This window comes from Peromyscus californicus, unplaced genomic scaffold, assembly GCF_007827085.1.
Source record: "Peromyscus californicus insignis strain IS unplaced genomic scaffold, ASM782708v3 Scaffold_18__1_contigs__length_77618521, whole genome shotgun sequence".
Classification (NCBI taxonomy): domain Eukaryota; kingdom Metazoa; phylum Chordata; class Mammalia; order Rodentia; family Cricetidae; genus Peromyscus; species Peromyscus californicus.
Genome location: NW_026294480.1, coordinates 41,641,828 through 41,656,443, shown reverse-complemented (window position 1 = coordinate 41,656,443; position 14,616 = coordinate 41,641,828). Strand labels below are relative to the sequence as shown.

Here is a 14,616-nt window from a genome sequence, read left to right as displayed (position 1 = left end):
TTCACATCACACAAATTGATGCTGTAGACTGTCCCCCTCCATAATATCCTTCTGCTTTCTCGACCTACATATTTAATGACCCTATCTTATTCCATTTCTCCTTCTCTTTAGACCTCTTCCCCCACTCTCAGAACCCCCTTTCTGCTCTCACCCCACCCCCAATTGAAAACTAGGTTCTGCATATGAGAAGAAACATGATATTTGTTTGCCAGAGCCTAGTTTATTTTCCTGAACACAATGATCTCCAATTCTATCCATTTTCCTGTGAGTGGCACAACTTAATTCTTCTTTATAACTGAATAAGTTCCCATTACATGCATATCACAGAGTTTGATTTCTCACTCATCTGTTATCAGATGTCTTAAGCTGGCTCCATATTGTGGTTCCTGTGAGTAGTGCAGTAATGAACATGGAAACACATGAACTCTGTGTACTGACTTAGAATTCTTCAGTTACATACCCTGGACTAGTATAGTTGGACCATGAAGTCATTCTCTTTGTTGAGGAACCTTTCCATAATGGCTCTACCAGCTTACATCCCACCAGCAGTGGATAAGGGTCCCTCTTTAACATATATTCTGGGAATGTGTTTGCTGCTGGGGATTGAACCTAGGGCCTTGGACACGCTGGGCAAGATTTGCCACTAAGCGGCAGCCATAGCTGTAAGATGGACAGTTGTATTGAAAGTTCTACTGGACAAGTGCTGTCACAGACAGGTCTCTTCGCCTCTCTGAAGCTCTGCTGTCCTCCTTGATGAGAACTGATCAGCTGGGCCGCATGATTCCCAAGCTGCTTCTCTCCTCTGAAATTTTGGGGAGTCTAGAATCTCTGCCTGTTCTTTTTGAATTCTTAAAATACTGCCGATTCATGACTAATGGGAATAGCCTGAAACTAAAGAACACAGAAGGTCAGCCACTTCCAAAGCTCACGGCAAGAACCGGAGGAAAGGAAGAGCTTTGGTATAGTGCCTGGTAGTCTCTGACTGTGCTAAAGGCAATTTACCCATCACCCACTCTGCTCCTTCCCAAGCCCTTTCTCTAACACACACACACACACACACACACACACACACACACACACACACACACACACCGTATTTACATACATACATGTATGTATGTATATAATATTCTTCCAGCCATTGCCCACTCTCATCAGTAAATTACCATTGCCAAAATGCATTTATATTAAAAGGTCTAAAGTCACGATGTAGCATGCTATAGAGCAAGGGCGTAGCCAAGGTTTAGCCTTTGACCTGTTACTACCTAGCTAGTAAATTTTGGCTATCATCTGAAGAGGATCAATTTCTTCATGTCTCTAGATGCCAATCCAAGATTCTAAGCTGCAGCATTAAGTTTTCCAGACCAATAGTGGTTGTATGGGGAAACTGCCATTCTGGAGTGGAAGTTTGTGTTGACCTTGGGGGAATTCCCAGGATTGGGCCTGGAGGGTTGAGGAGGTCATGTGTGACTGGCCATTCCTCTTCCGGAAGCTGGAGGCTAGGAGGAACCTAGAATGCTGTCCTTGCAGACTGAGCTCTCTCCTGGAGATGAGTCACAAAACAAAAAAGGTGCGTTGGCGCCTGCCTGCCTGCCTGCCTGCCTGGCTGGCTAGAGGAACTCCTTATATGGCACTTGTTTTTCTGACAGGTAATATGTTCCTGGACATGAAACTTATTTTCAGGCAGTTCTTCAAACGGCATTCGAAGAATGCTTGTTTTGTTTTGTTTCACAGAGTATTCTCAGGGTGACAGCCTTTTAACAGCAACTTCCCTCCGGACAGCAGAACTTGTTATACATACTTCAGGGCTCAAGGCTAGGAGCATAGAGTGTGCTCCCTCCTCCCACAGATAGCTCCACGATCCCTGAGAAGAGGAAAACTGTGGTTGTGCAAGCAGTTGGAGCCCTGCTTAACTAACCCATGACTTTATGCTGGCCCACACCGGGGCTGTGTGGTGATATGGAGCCTTGCACACCCCCCCTCCTGCCAATCACGGTACTTGAACTGCTGAAGTTCGACAGAGCCTGACATGTCCACAACGGCATGGCGAGGACCTAGATGTGACCCCAACACATCGCCAATCAAATTCAAGACTCCTCCACCTACCTGGTCCCAGATTTTCCTCCACACTCTCTGTGAGGGCTCGTGTATGTCAGTGTTCTTTGACTGGCTCCGCTGTCTCGAAGTCTTATCACCCTGAAGGTTGTAGGCGGACTTTTCTGTCCCGCCAGACCGCTCCCAAACGGCTCTCAGTCTGGCTCTCCCGCCTAACCTCTTCCTGCCTAGCTATTGGCCAGTCCGTTCTTTATTAACAATGAGAGGAATACATCTTCACAGTGTACAAAAGGATTATGCCATAGCAGAAGGTAGTTATTATCTCATCCACCTTGAAGATAAGAAGAGAGGGTCCAGGGCTACTAGTTACCCACCACCACCTACACAGACAGGTGGCTGTGCTAGACTCGATATTATCACCTTTCTGGAAGGGTACCCATGTTCTGTTTTCCCCGGCCAAATGCCTCCTGACAACCAGCCAAACAAAAGTCCTGCTGTTGTGAAGGTCAAGGAGAAGGTCAAAGGGATGTCCCTGCTTCCCATATCTTCTGCAATACTTAGAAACAGAAAAGCAACACATACCTATTCTCTTAGGGGTTGGCAAACCAGAAACCTGCGATCAGTTTGACTGGGCTAAAGTAGCATCACCTGGAAGCTCTGGGTGAGAACCCATCTTCTTGCCATGTCTAGTTTCTAATGGCCACCTGCAGTCTTTGTTCATATTTCCAAAGTCCTTTTTTGCCATATAGGGAAATAGTCTCACAGGTTCTGGGGACTAGGGTGCAGACATCCTTGGAAGGTGTTGACTCGGCCAACAACAGAGGGCAGTTCACTTCCCTTGAGAACTGGGAATAGTTGCGAAGTACATTTGCATCCCCTCCTTCACCTTCGTGCGCATTTTCCTTCCATCTTGGCAGGAAAGCAGGCCTTCAGAGACACAGGGGTCACAAAGAATAAGTTCTAGTAGAGAGGTTCTGGAACTCGCAGCAGGACCCTCCAGGTCCACCATCTTTCCTGTGAAGGTGCTGGAAGAGAGAAAATTCAGGGTTCTCAAGCAGCTGGTGGCCTGAGGTTCATACATTACCTTCTTTGGCTTGTCAGGATGTCTGAGGTGGAGGGGCCTGCTCATTGCCCCTAAACTACCCCTTTACACGCTAGCTAGAAGAAACCAACTATTTTCTTTAACTACTGTGTCCCACTGCACCTGGAAACTGTCCAGTTTTCTTCCCTCCATCTGCACAGAGCCCTGCAAAATGAGCCTCCTGCCCACATTCTCCATCTTAACGCACTGTGGTGATATTGTGTTTCCCAATATTTTGTACACCCTAATAAACTTATCTGGGGTCAGAGAACAGAACAGCCACTAGATACAGAGGCCAGAAAATGGTGGCGCTGGCACACACACACATACACACACACACACACACACACACACACACACACACACACACACACACCTTTAATCCTAGCATTGCAAAGGCAGAGATCTGTCTGGATCTCTGTGAGTTCAAAGCCACACTGGAAACAGCCAGGCATGGTGACACACACCTTTAATCCCAGGAAGTGATGGCAGAAAGTAGAAAGGTATGTAAGGCGTGAGGACCAGGAACTAGGGCCTGGTTAAGCTTTTAGGCTTCTAGCAGCAGTTCAGCTGACATCCATTTGGACGAGGACCCAGAGGCTTCCAGTTTGAGGAAAAAGGATCGGCTAAGAAGTTGGCGAGGTGAGGTTAGCTGTGGCTTGTTCTGTTTCTCTGATCCCAGCTTTAACCCCAATACCTGGCTCCAGGTTTGATTTTATTAATAAGATCTTTTAAGATTTGTGCTACAACCCATGCCACAGGCGCTCATCCACCGAGTTCCAGCCAGTCCCACGTGGTCTGTAAAGGGACTCTTCATCATTTCAGCAGAAGCAGCCATCGTGTTTCTAGTTCTGTCTGCTGATGAGCTGTGGGCCGTGGCTTCACTCGCCCACTTCCGCTAAAACCTCGGCTTCCAGAACACACAGGCTTTCTCTGAGGATGGAAAGGTTATCTAAGCAGCCCAACCCCTTAATGGAATTTTTTAAACAAAAGAAAAACAAAACACAAAACTAGACCAACACTTTTAAATCTCTCAAATTGCAGCTGGAGACCATGGCTTCTTCCTTGAAACCATGGCCCATTTAGTATAACTGCTTCTGTACCATTATCCTAAAACACTGTGTGCTGCAGAAGGTGACTAATGTCACTGTCACTTTAAAACGGGGAGGCAGACTTAGAAAGGAACAGTCCCACCGTTGACTACAACCTAGAAGTAAAGGCAACTTCCTCTTCAATTTGCTAGGCTGGTGAGTGTATATGGGGTGTGTGTGTGTGTGTGTGTGTGTGTGTGTGTGTGTGTGTGTGTGTATGCGCAGAGGCAACCTGATAAGGTACTTTGTGAGGGCAGGACAAACAAAGAAGTCTGTAGCACAATAGTGGCACAAATTGGCTACTGATAACAGAATGTATAACCTGTTATCTGGCATCTGTATAATCACGGCGGGGGTTCAGTTTGACTAAACCAAAGAGTAGGAACAAATTCCGGTGGACCCAGTGTTACTTAGCCTATCTGTTCTTTCTGCCCATGTGTGCCCTGCATCGTTCACCCTCTTCCCTGCCATTTACCTGTGTTTCTCTCCAACTCCCCGTGACAGGAGACTAATGGCTCTCCAGTCAAGCCAACGGCAACTCCGCTCAGTCCTCCAGTGCATACTGGTGTGTGACAGACAGAACCTACAGTAATGGCGATGCACACCTTTCTGGGCTCATGTTGGAGAGGACTCATTAAGACACGGCGAGGCTCGGAGCAGTTCGGTGATGAGAAAGGATGAAGGCAGCCTCCCCCGAGTGTGCCACAGAAGGGCAACGAGGCAGGAGGCCAAGGCTGCAGTGCAACACCAAGTCCACCACTGCCAACTGGGTCTCCTTGAGCTCTCTGAGTCTCACCCTGCTCTCCAGATGTGAAATGAAAGACACAGTGTAGGTCATGAGACACAGTACGGTGAAGGGACAGTCAATGACTCTACACCGAATAACTGCTCGTGGAAATGTTTACAAAATTACAAAACAGAAAATCAATCAAAGTAAGACCATTAAGATGGAAGCGAGTGGGGGAAGAGAGAACCTCCCTTTTATTCCTCTTGACTTCTAAGGTGATCTCCAAGAGTCCTGACCCCAGGAAACACACCAGCGCATCTATTTATCAAATATATGTCTGCTGTGGAGGAATTTTGGAGATGTATTTACAACTTTAAAGCCATTGAACTTAAAGACAGGAAGCTATTGCAGATGGGCTTGACCTAATCATCTGAACCTTCTGTAAGCAGAGAGTTTATTCTAACCGATGGCCAAACAGAAGGATCCAACACATGGTTGAAGACTTGGAGATGGAGAGGACCCCATGCCAAAGAATGTTGGCATCTCTGGGAGCAGAGAGAAGCTCCCACTAACAGGCAGTAGACAAACAGGCACCACAGCCCCATGGGAGCCATAAGAATAAACATGGAAGTGGTGGACCTTCTCTCAGTACCTCTATCTGAGGACCCAGTCTTGCCAGCATCATGACTCCACCTTTGTGAGACCCTGAGGAGACAACCCATCCATGATGTGCCCGACTTCTGATCTGCAGAACTGTCAGCTGCCCAGGGCTTAGGTTGGTTTGATAGTAGTGAAATGCATGGGTAGTCATTAGAACCAAGCTGCACAGGATCCCTGGGTAGGATGAGGCAGAAACTTCACTCTACCTATCACTCTTAGCTAACAATGTCAGAGTCATCGTTATTCTCCAGGTCACTCCAAGATGAAATCACAGCAAAGACATTGTGTTCAGAGAGCGCAGCAGCCAGCTCACAGGGCAACTTGCAATGAGTAAAAACTGAGATGAACTTGGCCAAGGAAGCTGGTGGAGTCCATCTGTATCCGTTGGGTTGTTCCCGTTGAGTGTTCTCTGACGTAAAGGAGGAAATTCATGGGTTGCTTCAAACCTCACCAGTGTTCCAATGAAAACAGGAATATTGCCTGTGGAAACACTTCCTGACTTGGAAAAATAGTCACGACCTCCAAGACCCCAGCTTCTCCCAGCCCATTCCAGTGCTGTTCTGATGGAACTGCTTTCAATGATGTGGGGACACAGCAGAGACGTTGCATTCAGACACTTGGATTGGACTCTTAGCTCTGACACCAGATAGCTCTGTGCCTTAGACAAAGGCCACCACTTCTCTGAGCCTCAGTTTCCTGACCTACAAGGATAAATAAGAATGCATCTTAAACAGGAGACATGGAGAGGAGCAGGGACCTAGACAGGAAGAGTCATAGCACCAATGAACAGAAGGAGGTGTGTGCCTCAGAGGGTGATCCAATAGAAGCTACTGGTTGGTGAGGGAAGGATGCAGGCCACTGTGTGGGTGAACTGAGAAACCTTACCCTCAGTGAAAGACAGAAGACACAAGAACACAGATCGTTTTTGTTCTGCTTTTCGTGGTCCCTCAGTATCCACGAGGGATTGGTTCTAAGAACTCTGCTCTCACCCATCTCCCCCGACACAAGAATCTGCTGCTATTCAAGTCCTTGCTGTGAAATAGTACGTGGGTTGACTCTTTGGGTGGAAGACCCTGTGTATAAAGACAGCCAGCTGTTACAGAACAGAGAAAAGATGATGAGTAGACGCCTAGGGTGGAGAGTGGAAAGAGCCTGAATATTCACAGGGTGATAAAATGTCCTAAAGCTAGATCGTGATTACTGTATCTTGAATTGCACATATGAAATAAGCGTGGTTTATGATGCATAAATGAAGTTATTAATTAAAAAATATTCAACACAAGTTCATGAAGAAATAATACAGAAACAACTCATATACTAAGCCCATGTCTAAGGTAGGTTGGTCCTTGTTCTTCTTCCTCTTCATAGGAGCAGCAAGCCCAGAGGGGCTGGTAGCTCAAGACATAACCTAGATTTTATATACATACATACATACATATAGTGTTTTTATAATTAATTTAATTTTATTTTGTGTCAATTGGTGTCAGATCCCCTAGAACTGGAGTTACAGACAGTTGTGAGCTGCCCTGTGGGTGCTGGGAATTGAACCCGGGTCCTCTGAAAGAGCAGCCAGTGCTCTTAACCACTGAGCCATTTCTCCAGCTATTTTTAATACACACATACACACACACACACACACACACACACACACACACACACACACACAATCGTTTTAGCGACCTCAAATCACAGCTCGGGCATAGTTACTTCACCGTAAGGTCAGTCTGGTTAATAACTGTAAATGCATTAGAGATAAATGATAGACCCATCATAAGATACAGTAGAATAATATAAATGAGTGACTGGAGCACTAATTTCTTAATAATCATCCTCTACTTGGACCTCAGCCATGGCTCTCAGATTGAAAAACCATCTCCATGTTTCTGAGCACAAAACTGAACTCAAATTCTGCATTGCTTGACTATAGTACTTACTGCACCAGAAGCAGGGGATTCTGGGTGAGAGTGGCCCAGGGCAGCAGCGTCAACATCACCCAAGGCCCTGGTGAAAATACTAATCCTTAGGATCCACCCTACGTGTACAGAATCAGAAACTGAGGATGGGGGCCAACAGCATGCTTAAATGAAGTGCGTAGTATTATTGCCAACATGCTAATATCTGAGAAGCACTGCTCGAGGTAATGATATGCACATGTACACACGAACACGCACGTGTATGTGCATACATACCAGTCTCACTTTGGGAAGCCATATCAACTGGAAGATGGATTACTGTCCCGTGAGTACAGAAGTAATGATGGCAAATATGAGCCATGATTTCAACCACTCACACGCCTCTCCAGGTCACTTCCCATGAGTCAATGTGAGCCAGGGTAGCAGGCCCTTGGGCAGTCTGGACAGTCCAACTTTCACCGGGTGAAATCTGTACTAGTGTTGAGTGAGGAAGATGAAGTAGATTAGAAAACGTAGCATGGAAGAATTTGGCCGAGTGCAAGGGCCTGCTAAAATGTCACCAGTTTCCCAAGGTCTTGGGTGGCATGTAGAAAAGTCAGAATCGCCTGCTACCCAAACCAGGAGACATGTCCTGAAAGGCTGATGGACTGACGCAAAGCTGAGAGTCAACATATTGCTAATTTCATATGTGTCTCATGCAGTGATCTCCTGCTTTCACAGGGGCAGGAGAAAAAAGCAAAGGTTGGCTCTGGCTTTAGAGAGCTGACCCTCTCCAGGTTTCAACACCAGGTGTCCTTGTCCTGTTTCGGAATGCTTCCCTTTCAGCCTAAAACATTTCAACAGCTGATGCTGGGTGGCCCAGTGGCACAGGAACAGCTGGTAACTGGAGAAGGTGGACACGTGCTTCCAAAGTTCATTTTTCATGGAATCAAAGATCATCTGGCCAGATCCTTGAATTTCACAGATGAGGGAAACCAAGGTCAAAAAAGCTAAACTAAACTGCCTGCTCACTGTAAGCAAGGCTGGGACTCGAATCCTAACTACTCCAAACCCAGAGACACACCAAACTGCACCAAAGTGTTCACAAAGCAGAAATGACAGACTCCACTGAGTGTGACTAATAAGAAAACCCTAATTTTAGCATCTTTTAAAGTGTCTTCCTTTGAGGCATCCAGCGATGTTCACTTTACTTCTTTGTTGCCCACATTTGTTGTGAATCTCCCAGGGAAAAGCTATTCTGAGAGGAGCTGAGACAAAGCCTGAGTGATCTAAGGTTGCCAAAGTCAGGCTCTTCCCAGCAGCATTGGTGAGAGGCAACCGCGCTATTTCCCATGCTGTAGAGAGAGAGATGAGCTCCCGCGTTTCTGCAATCCCAAAGGGCTTCCTGGCAGGTAGCTGCCTCCTCAGAGTCTTCGAAGGTCTATTCCTGTTGGAGTAAAGGAGGACTTTGCATCTGCCATGGGGCATGGCTTCCAAAATGCTCTGATCCTGAGTCTGGGCAGAATCGTGCAACATGATGAAAATGTGGTACATATTTTATATCTTCTATTACCTGAAGAATTTTTGTCTTTGGCTCGTATTAGGAAGAAAAGTGCAAATCAAAGCAATTACTTTGATGACTTCATCTAAAAGCATGCTTGCTTGTATCTCCTGGCAGAACACTTGGTGAATTGATACAGGTGTAGTGTGAAAGAGTCTCGGAGGAGCTGGAAGCCTCATCCGCAGCTCTTATCCATCCGAGGCCACCAGAATCATCCCAGGAGCCCAGCCCTTTTGTGCAGAGAGAGAACTGACTCCTCACACTGCATTTTCAGTGCTAATTTTATTATGGGCTGCTAATGTTTTTATTACACGTTCTTAAAAAACGTCCTTCTCATGGGCAATCCTCATCTCTCCTATGACAACAATATCCGTCAGAGTGAACAAAGATGCATCATTTTCTTCTGCCCCTCCTAGGATATGTGCCTGCTTCCTCTGCCATTGACATAAAGGAGCAAATAAATGCAACACATTTTCTATATGTCTAGCATTTCATTATCTGCTATTGGCTATTTTTTTTAAATATGGAACGCTTCACGAATTTGCGTGTCATCCTTGCGCAGGGGCCATGCTAATCTTCTCCGTATCGGTCCAATTTTAGTCTATGTGCTGTCAAATGAGCACGGCTATTTAATCTTATGATTTTTTTTCACACCTAGCTGAATTAAATCATAGTTCTGATGAATTAACACCTTCAACTTTCATAAGACTCGTGGTAAGAGGCTAGAGAACATTTATTTGTCTAATCATAACGTTTGCAAACATTTTAAGATGCAAGTTCTCCAGCAAGTGTCAACATTGCCTTAGAGACATCTAATACTTTGATTTCAAATTCTCACTTAGCTCTGAACAAAACCTATCACTCTTCTTGTCTAAATCTCTCCCTGGTATTCTAGAAATAAAAGGAAAATCACATACACACACACACACACACACACACACACACACACACACACACACGCCCCTAGCTCAGCCATTACAGCTTTGTCTCCTTCTGCCTGTGGCGTTTCACAGTAGCATGGGATGGGTAGAACTGTCTCCAGAAGCAGTGTGAGAAGCTGACCTCTGTTGGACAACGATTGTAGACAAGTGAGTGGGATGCATTTACTGTGGAGGGCAGATTTCCTAGACAGATGCTATTTCACTTGGTCACTTGGCCTGTCATTCCTCCCAGGATGAAGAAACCAGGGCTCTGGAAGCTTCCAGACACATCTGCCATCTCACTGCCAGTGGCAGGTGGCTCCTTGGCCTATTCAGTTAGGAAGAGATGAGTCCTTGGAACAGACAGTCGCAGAGGAGAGAGGATGGGCAAGTCACCCAGAATATCAGGGGCCAAGCCCCCGATGGTGAAGTTGCATACCACCATCTGGACCCGTAGCCAACAAGCTGGAGCATTTTATAAATAGAGCCATTCTTGTCTCTAAAAAAAAATTGACTGGCTTTTCATGGAGAACACCAGGATTTATATTTCTGAGGTGTTCGCAAATTCTCCACTGCTAATTATGTTTCATATGTGAGCCATACACTAATAGAATTTTAGGGCAGGACAGGATCTCAGAGCTTATTTGGTTGAGCCCTTCCATCTTAGTGGTCAGGAAGACGAAGTCCATGGGGTTAAGTCGTGTTCCCAAGCTCTCAGAGTGGAGAAATTGTGGTTAGAACTAACCGAGCCCTCCAGACAGTATCCATAGACATGGAACAACCAACCTTTATTTATTTTAGTAACTAAGAAAGTGATATGTACTGAGACAGAGACAGAGAGAGATACAGAGACAGAGAGAGACTGAAAGTAGAGAGATTGACAGTACCCATGGTGTAGCTGGGCCTGTTTATCATATGAGTAAAAGCCTAGGTCTGTGTGACTTTGAGCAGTCTCCTGGACCTCCATCTCACCTGTGTCCCCACCTGCAAACGTAAGTAATACAGTGTAGCAGGCGGCCATCCAACTGCTGACTTTCCCTAGCCCACTTAGGACTCTGAGCTCCTTGAGGAAGCCCAGAGCAATCTTGATGCCTATTACTACACATTCCTTAGACATACTTTACATTGATAGCCTTAACTGGGAGGGGGCTGGAAACCGTTTTCCCTCTGACTCAGGATTGCTCTCACAACCCCAACCAACGTTTTCTAGCTCTCAGCTTGCTTTCTCTAAACGCTTCGCAAGATCCTTGATCAGCCTGAAAGCCAACCCTGGAGGCTCCTTTCTTCTGATGGCTGTGCTAGGTAGAGCATGTGAAACAATTGTGTGGGCTGTGATGAGGGGTGGGGTGGGGTTGGGGGAGCTAGAAGGTTTCTACGGGGAAAAAAAAAAAACACAGTGGCTAGAGAAGGCTGGATGCTGCCACTGATGCATGTACCACAGCAACCTTCTGGAGCCATGAGGAGAGCGTGCTTAAAGATGACTCATCACATTGATGAGGGTAGAGCAAACATACAGAACTATCAGACCTCGGTATTTCTTCATTTTCTCTCCTCTGTAGTCTTTCTGCCAATGGAATGGTTTCTCATGCTAGCTACTGAACCACGCTGTGTGAGTCAATCTTAACGTTACAGCTAACTGACGAATTGGCATGGTAGTACTTATGTAAGGTTATAGTGAATGGTAAATGATAAATGTAGTAAGGGAAATGATACATAGTCAAACTCAAATAACTATTAGTTGTCACTATTATTAACTATATAAGAAGATATATAGTGAAAATCTCTTTCACATTTTCCACATTCTACTCTCCAGTGACAAATCTTAGTAATGTTTTATATATCCTCAGGTAAATTTTTAAAGTAAAGTATTGTATAAAATTTTTCCAAGTCTAAGACATTTTCCATATTTTCCAGTGGATACATGGATGCCACTTTAACTAGCCAAACCAGTTGGAAATTACCTCTAACCCCCAAGAGTGTGTTTTATTTAATAATCTTCCAAAGATTTGGGAATACTACCTTCCAGCTGAAAGCATTCAGTTTTTCCAAAATCCTTCTTTTAACTGCAGGAAAGAAGTGTGCTTAGAAATATCAAGAGACATGAGCGAGCAGCTGGGGTCATCCTACTGAACGTTTGGAGGCAGTTCCAAAGAGGAATTACTAGTGGAACTGTGTGTCTGGAAAGACAAGGTGCCTGTCCCCATGAGAAACTGTGGTAGTGACTTGGGCTGTTTTCCAGAGCCCTGTCACAATGTCAAGAGACTACCAGGACGTGGGCTGCCACTCTGGTCTCTAAGGGCCATACACTATTTCCTGTCATTACCAAGGGTGCTACAGATATTCAACCAAAGTTTGGGGGATCCTCAAGAAAGTCTCTAAGCCTGGTGGGAAGGAAAGGAAGCCAGGGGCTTCAGCTAAAATCTCCTCCAGAGACGAAGAGCGAAGAGGAAGCGTCTTGACAATGAACGCATTTCAGAGCAACAGGATTCAGGGAGATGTCTACAGACCCTTCTCTTCCCCTAGAATTTCAGTAACAACCATTCTCCCTGGGCAACACTGACCACAGGAATGTGGAAATGCTTGGATGTGGTAAGGAATAAAGGAAGCGATTAGAAATTTCCTGAGGGCTCAAATCTGCCCTGAAACTTCCTGTTTCCAACATGTGGTCTAGGAAGCACTTCCCAATGCCTTATGGGTGGAAATCTGCTATTATTTTAATAGCAGAGTAGTGCCAATTGTCTTTGGGGTGAAATCAATGGGCCTTACCCGAGCTGAACTTCAGAACCAAACAAAACGCTTTTCTTAAAATGCCAACAGGAGGGCCCAATCAGGCTACCGATTAGATTGGAGTCTCTGAGACATACATGTAGGTGTATCTAAGTCGGTAAATGTTTGTGTACATGTAGATGAATTTTCCTACGCTTCCGGGATCCTGGGGAAAATATTTACCGTACAAAGCTCTTGGCTTCCCTGCTTCTAACCTGTGTGACACCGGCTCATTATTTCTCCTTTAAGCCTCAGTTTCTGGGTCTGATATGATGCAGATGAAGGAATTAGCCTAAAACTCAAGAGATCGTATCATGCCTGTGTCCTGTTCATGGGACTGGCCACTCCTTTCCCCAGCAGAGCCTGGTTTGAGCTGGCTGACAGAGCCAGTGGATGCAGCCAGGACTGAGGAAGTTCACAGTCTGGAGACGTTTGCTGCTTTCTCTTATCTCACCTGCTAACGAAGCTTGTGAATTCCTGGAAGAAAGCGAGGGTCCTGAAATAGCACTGAAAATGAGTCTTGTAGAAAGGATTCACACTGAGGCCGCAAGAGCCCTCTATTGCCTCTCTCTGCTGGCAATCGTTCTGGAAGATGATGCAGCAGCCACACCCTGCTGTGAACATCAGCCAACCTGTCACAGATGGCTGCAGGCAGTAAACAAAGCTGTTGACCCCTGACAGGAAAGGCACAGAAAAATAAAAAGGGTCCACAGTCACCTGGAACTGACTGCAATAAGGCGGGCTCTCCATGAGAATGTAACTCTGTCTCTCTCTGTCTCTGTGTGTGTGTGTGTGTGTGTGTGTGTGTGTGTGTGTGTGTGTGTGTGTGTGTGTGTGTCCATCATCAGCCCCTGTGGCACCCCTGGGAGCTGACTTTTCTTAAGACTACCTACTATTTATTAACCAATTTCCAAGTACCAAGCGCATATGCAAATTACCCTATTTAATATTCCTAGCCCGGAAGGAATCCTGGGCTATCCTCTGTGAAGTGGAGATACTTAAGACTTAGAAAGGTGAAGAACTCATCCAAACCCACAGAATAATAAAAATGGCCATATGTGAACCAAACTTGTAACAAACTATAAAGATTTTATATCTCATACCTTAAAAGTGATGATACATACTATGCCCTGATTGCTAAAAAAAAAAGGAAGAAGAAAAGAAGGGTTTTTTTTTCTCTCCAGAAGGAAAGCAAAGTATTAAGAGGCAGCGCCCATATCATCTTTATCATCAATACCTACCCTTACTGATTTTTTTTTCTAAACTACAGCCAGGAATTAATCTGCATGGTGAGCAGCAGGGCCCACCTCATACTTGCTATGAATATTTTTTTCTTTTTCTGTTTTCATGGGCACTTGTATGTGTGTATGTGCTGTGCATTATGCTTGTTTTGCAAGCATGTAGGTATGCACGGACGTGTGTGCATGGCAGCGTGTGCTGATGTTGGAACTCCTCCTCAATAACACTTCTACCTTATCCTTTTGAGACAGGGTCTCTCTGTCAAATCCAGAGTTCATCGAAATAGCTAGTCTTGCTGGCCAGCCTGCCCTGGGAATGAATGCTGTCTGGAATGCCTGGAAGGTTACCATGGTATTTATGTGAGTTCTGGAGAGCTTAACGCCATTTCTCATACTTTAGCCGCCATTGTTATGGAATTTTAAAATCCTACAAAAGCCAAACTTGGTGATTAATAATTTAGGATTTGAAGGGAGGAAAGGGAAATGGGAAATGATGTAATTAGATTATAATCTCAAAAATAAAATAATTATTTTTAAAAAAAAAACATAAAAGTAAATTGGAGCCATGCATCGCTCTCTGCTCTGTTGGCCTAACTCACTTGTAAGCTCCAAAGAATGGATTTAA

The 14,616-nt window shown here is 45.3% G+C and overlaps 1 non-coding gene across 1 annotated transcript; it reads right to left on the bottom strand.

The window, feature by feature from the left end:
• Positions 1-9,584: 9,584 nt before the first annotated feature.
• On the bottom strand, positions 9,585-9,690 carry LOC128113869 (U6 spliceosomal RNA). Its single transcript, XR_008219679.1, has one exon. It is a non-coding gene; the product is annotated as a U6 spliceosomal RNA (small nuclear RNA).
• Between the last annotated feature and the right edge of the window lie 4,926 nt (positions 9,691-14,616).